This window comes from Bison bison, unplaced genomic scaffold, assembly GCF_000754665.1.
Source record: "Bison bison bison isolate TAMUID 2011002044 unplaced genomic scaffold, Bison_UMD1.0 scf7180017863957, whole genome shotgun sequence".
Lineage (NCBI taxonomy): Eukaryota > Metazoa > Chordata > Mammalia > Artiodactyla > Bovidae > Bison > Bison bison.
In genome coordinates, this window is record NW_011494529.1 from 2067900 (window position 1) to 2073346 (window position 5447).

Here is a 5447-nt window from a genome sequence, read left to right on the forward strand (position 1 = left end):
TTTACCTGATCCGGCGGAGGCGCCGGTGGGAGCCCGGAGCTGGCGGGCGGGCAGGTTCGGCGTCAGCCCTCCCTCACCTGGGCGGAAGTGAGAAGCCCAGGGCGACCGCGCCTCACCTGGCAGGCCCTCCCCTCTCTCCTACCCTCCCCGGCCGGGGCGGGGCGCCGAGGTGGCGCGGGAGGGGTTGGAGGGCGAGTCTGGGGCTGCTGGAGGCCGACTGCTGGGGTAGCGCCGGGGCGGTGGGCTTCTCTACTTTCAGCAGGTGAAGTTCTACTGGGCGAGGGAGTGCTAAGCAGCCAGAAAAAGGTGGGATCTGGGGGCCAAGAGGGTAGACGAAAAGCCAAGTGGTGGGGAGATCTGGTTGGGCCGGTGTGGGAGGGCTGGGCTGAGAGAAGACCTGAAATCAAGGAAACTAAAGAAGGACATTGATGAAAGGATTTGGTCGAATCTGCCAATGGCACCCACTCCAGTCCTCCTGTCTGGAAAATCCCATGGCCGGAGGAGCCTGGACGGCTACAGTCCATGGGGTCGCGAAGAGTCGGACAGGACTGAGCGACTCACTTTCACTTTCCACTTTTATGCATTGGAGAAGGAAATGGCAACCGACTCTGGTGTTCTTGCCTGGAGAATCCCAGGGACGGGGGAGCCTGGTGGGCTGCCGTCTATGGGGCAGCACGGAGTCGGACACGACTGAAGCGACTTGGCAGCAGCTGCAGCGTGGTCCCTTTCTGTACTTCTCCTTTCCCGTTCTGTCATCTCTCCTTAGCGTCTTCATCTGTTGACCCAACGTAAAATTCTAAGTATTACTGAGGTTATTTTTTTCTCATTTAGTTGAGGAAAGAAACCAGTGTAGCAGTATTTGCCTGCGATATGCTGAGCGCTAGCTTGTACATTACCTCATTGGCCCTGTGAAAAAACTGACGAAGAAACTGTGGTGCTGCTGCTGCTAAGTCACTTCAGTCGTGTCCGACTCTGTGTGACCCCATAGACGGCAGCCCACCAGGCTTCCCCGTCCCTGGGATTCTCCAGGCAAGAACACTGGAGTGGGTTGCCATTTCCTTCTCCAATAGAAACTGTGCACCTATAGGTTAAGTAGTTTGCCCAAAATTTGGGACCCAGATTGGATCTTCTGACTCGAAGTCAGTGTTTATTTCCCTATATGTTTTTAAGGTTTTTATTCTTGATACTATAACTTGACTTGGAGAAATACTGTGTAAAATCTAAAAGGGCTTTATTCCACTCTCTCTAATGTAACTAACTAGAATTTTGATTCTTCAGGTATTTGTTCATTAAATAAATCTAGTATTTGTTAAGCAGTGTGATTGACTGTATGTTAACTACGGGGACACCTCTCCTCAAGGAAGATAAAAGACCACTGCAATTGTAAGAACAGCCTTTACAAGATCATACGCTTGACACTTCATAGTGTTACCATTTGTTTTTTTATTGTTTTTGTTTGTTTGTTTGTTTTTTTAGAAAAATATCACTTGTCAGGCCTGGTAAAAAGATACACAATTTCAGCATGGCCTCTGCCTCTTAAAATACAAATTACTTTTTTAAAAAAATATAATTGCTTTACAATGTTGGGTTCCTTTCTGATGTGCAACAAAGTGAATCAGCTGTTCTGTAAAAATACATTCCGTCCTTCATGAGCCTGCTTCCCACCCCAGCCCCATCCCACCCCTCTTGGTCATCACAGAGCACCCAGCTGAGTTCCCTGTGCTATGTAGCAGCTCTCCACTAGATATCTATTTGACACATGATAGTTTATATATATATCAATGCTGCATGTCTGTGTGCATGCAGCTGAAGTTGGATACAACCCCATGGTATAGCCCACCAGGCTCCTCTGTCCATGGGATTCTCCAGGCAAGAATACTGGAGTGGGTTGCCGTGCCCTCCTCCAGGAGATTTTTCTGACCCAGGGATCAAACCCGTGTCTCTCATGTCTCCTGCATTGGCAAGTGGGTTCTTTGCCACCAGTGCCGCCTGGAATATCCCATATATCAATGCTACTCTCTCAGCTTGCCCCATCCTCTTCTTCCCCAACTGTGTCCACAAGTCCATTCTCTACATCTGCGTCTCTATTCCTGCCCTGCAAATAGGTTCATCAGTACCATTTTTCTAGATTCCATATACATGCATTGTGCTCACTCACTCAGTCATGGCCAAACATCTGCGGCCCCATGGACTGTAGCCTGCCAGGCTCCTCTGTCCATGGAATTTTCCAGGCAAGAATACTGGAGTGGGTTGCCATTTCCTTCTCCATTTATGCATATGGCACAGAGTTTCTTTTGTTGTTGTTTTTACCTCTGAGAACCCTCAAGAATATCTTGTTGATAGAATGATGAAGATGAGCACAATTTTTAAGAATATATCTCTGAAGTCAAAAGATCTGAGTTTGATCCTGATTCCACCATTTCCTAAAATATGTGACTTTGACAAGTTACTTAAATATTCTAATTCCTATTGGTGAAATTTCGGTAACAGTGTTTTTACTTCACGTGGTATTTTTGAAAGTTGAATGAAGAATTTACATATCTTGCATACACCTGGCACATAGAAAGTGCTCAATAAATGAAGCAGCACATAGATGGCATGAACATGACAGATACATGTGACAGCAAAGAGAAAGCCAAGGAGTAGGAGTAAATAAAGTGAGGCCAGAGCAGATGGGCCTGAAAATACTACAGAGAACGTTAAGTTATAAGATTTTATCCTTCATCTCTAAGAAATTAAAGAACCACTGAAAATTTTTGAATAGGATTTTTTTTTTTACTTTTTATAAAACATTTGATTGGTGTTTATTTAATTTTTAAAAATGCTTTATTTCTTTAGAGCAGTTTTAGGATGTAAATTGAACAGATTTCTCATGTACCCCTTTCCCTACACATTCATAGCTCCCCTCTTTATTAACATCCTCCTCCAGAGTGGTATATCTCTTACAACTGATGAACCTATATTATCACATAATCACCCAAAGTACTTGGTATTGTAGAGTCTATGGATTTGGACAAATGTATAATGTATTCACCATTGTAATATCATGCAGAACAGTTTCAAAGTCCTAAAAATCCTCTGTGCTCTGCCTATGCATCCCCCAGCCCCCACCCCAGTGCTGCCTTCAGCTCCTGGCAACCATTGACCTTTTAATTGTCTCCATAGTTGGACTAAAAGAAGACTGAATGCTGAAGAATTGATGCTTTCAAACTGGAATTGGAAAGACTCTTGAGAGTCCCTTGGACTGCAAAGAAATCAAACTAGTCAATCCTAAATTCCTTTATAATTTTATAATTCAATCCTGAATATTCATTGGAAGGACTGATGCTGAAGCTGAAGCTCCACTACTTTGGCTGCTGCTGCTAAGTCACCTCAGTCGTGTCCGACTCTGTGCGACCCCATAGACGGCTGCCCACCAGGCTCCCCCATCCCTGGGATTCTCCAGGCAAGAACACTGGAATGGGTTGCCATTTCCTTCTCCAATGCATGAAGGTGAAAAGAGAAAGTGAAGTCGCTCAGTCATGTCTGACTCTTAGCGACCCCATGGACTGCAGCCTACCAGGCTCCTCCGTCCATGGGATTTTCCAGGCAAGAGTACTGGAGTGGGGTGCCATTGCCTACTTTGGCTACTTGATGTGAAAAGCCAACTCACTGGAAAAGACTGATACTGGGAAAGATTGAAGGTAGGAGGAGAAGGGGACAACAAGAGGATAAGATGGTTGGATGGCATCACCAACTCAGTGCACATGAGTTTGCAAAAGCCCAGGAATATGGTGAAGGAAGGGAAGCCTGGCGTGCTACAATCCATAGGGTCGAAAAGAGTCAGACACAACTGAGCAACTGAACAACAACAATAGTTTCGTCATTTCCAGAATGTTGGGTAGTTGGAATCATACAGTATGTAGCCTTTTCAGATTGGCTTTTTAGTAACATGCATTTAAGGTTTTTCCATGTCTCTTCATGGCTTAATAGCTTAGCACTGCACAATATTCAATTTTCTGGATGGACCACAGATTATGTATCTGTTCACCTACTGAAGGATATCTTATGCTTCTAAGTTTAGGCAATTATGAATAAAACTGCTCTCAGTATGTCTTCAGGTTTTTTGTCTGGAGAAATGTTTTCAACTCCTTTGGGTAAAATCCAAGGAACTTAAATAAGATTTTGAATAAAATTTTGAATATGATAGAGGTTTTATATTTGCTTAAATGAAAGATTAATCTGGAGGCAGTGTGAAACATGGGTTGACAAAGTTAGGGAGAAGGCCTAGAATCAAAAAGAGGAAGGAAAAAGGCATTATAGCAAGGTATGTAGAAAATGATGAATACCTGAAACAGGGTGAGATATAGAATTAGAAAAAAATGAGAACTTGAGACTTTCCTGGTGATCCAGTGGTAAGGACTCAGCACTTCCACTGCAGGAGGCACAGGTTCAATCCCTGGTCAGGGAACATGCCTCATGGTATGACCGGAAAAAAAAAGAGCACTTAAAAGTATCAGTTGCGTACTGATTAGATAAAAGGATTAAAGAAGAAAAAGGAGAAAACTTAAGTGCAAAGATGATCTTAAGCTCGGAACCTAATAAAAGGGATACTGATGGTGAAACTTACTTAATAGAAAAGCCAGTTCATTCAGTTTTGTTTTATTGAGAAGTATGACTCTGATAAAGTCAGTTTTACAGCCTACATTTGACATTCAACATGAAATATACTTGGCATAGGGTATAACTTATTAAGTGATGAGTCAAGGTTAATTTAATTGGATGGTGGGCAGTTAGACTGGTGCATCAAAGAAAAGATACAGAAATACTTGAGAGCATGGATGTAGAAAAATTCCAAAAGATGTAACAAGACCAGGTGCTATAAATTTACCACAAGAGAAAAAAAAATGCCCATCTTACTTAAAAAAGAAATTTTGGGAGAGTAATGATCTTTTGTAAGACAGGTCATTTTTTGTAAGATGACAGAATGATCTCTGTTCATTTCCAAGGCAAACCATTCAATATCACAGTAATCCAAGTCTATTCCCCAACCAGTAATGCTGAAGAAGCTGAAGTTGAATGGTTCTATGTAGACCTACAAGACATTTTAGAACTAACACCCAAAAAAGATGTCCTTTTCATTATTAGGGACTGGAATGCAAAAGTAGGAAGTCAATAAACACCTGGAGTAACAGGTAAATTTGGCCTTGGAATACAGAATGAAGAAGGACAAAGACTAATAGAGTTTTGCCAAGAAAATGCACTGGTCATAGCAAACACCCTCTTCCAACAACACAAGAGAAGACTCTACACATGGACATCACTAGATGGTCAACACCGAAATCAGATTGACTATATTCTTTGCAGCCAAAGATGGAGAAGCTCTATACAGTCAGCAAAAACAAGACTAGGAGCTAACTGTGGCTCAGATCATGAACTCCTTATTGCCAAATTCAGACTTAAATTGA

At 42.9% G+C, this 5447-nt stretch overlaps 1 protein-coding gene across 4 annotated transcripts in view; it reads right to left on the reverse strand.

Moving 5' to 3' along the window:
* Positions 1-144, reverse strand: part of INADL (InaD-like (Drosophila)) — a 396383-nt gene extending 396239 nt beyond the window's left edge. For all 4 annotated transcript variants that reach the window (XM_010833911.1, XM_010833910.1, XM_010833909.1 and 1 more), the window contains exon 1: positions 6-144. The gene's annotated coding sequence lies outside the window, so the exon portion shown is untranslated. The remainder of the gene's footprint in view (positions 1-5) is intronic.
* Between the last annotated feature and the right edge of the window lie 5303 nt (positions 145-5447).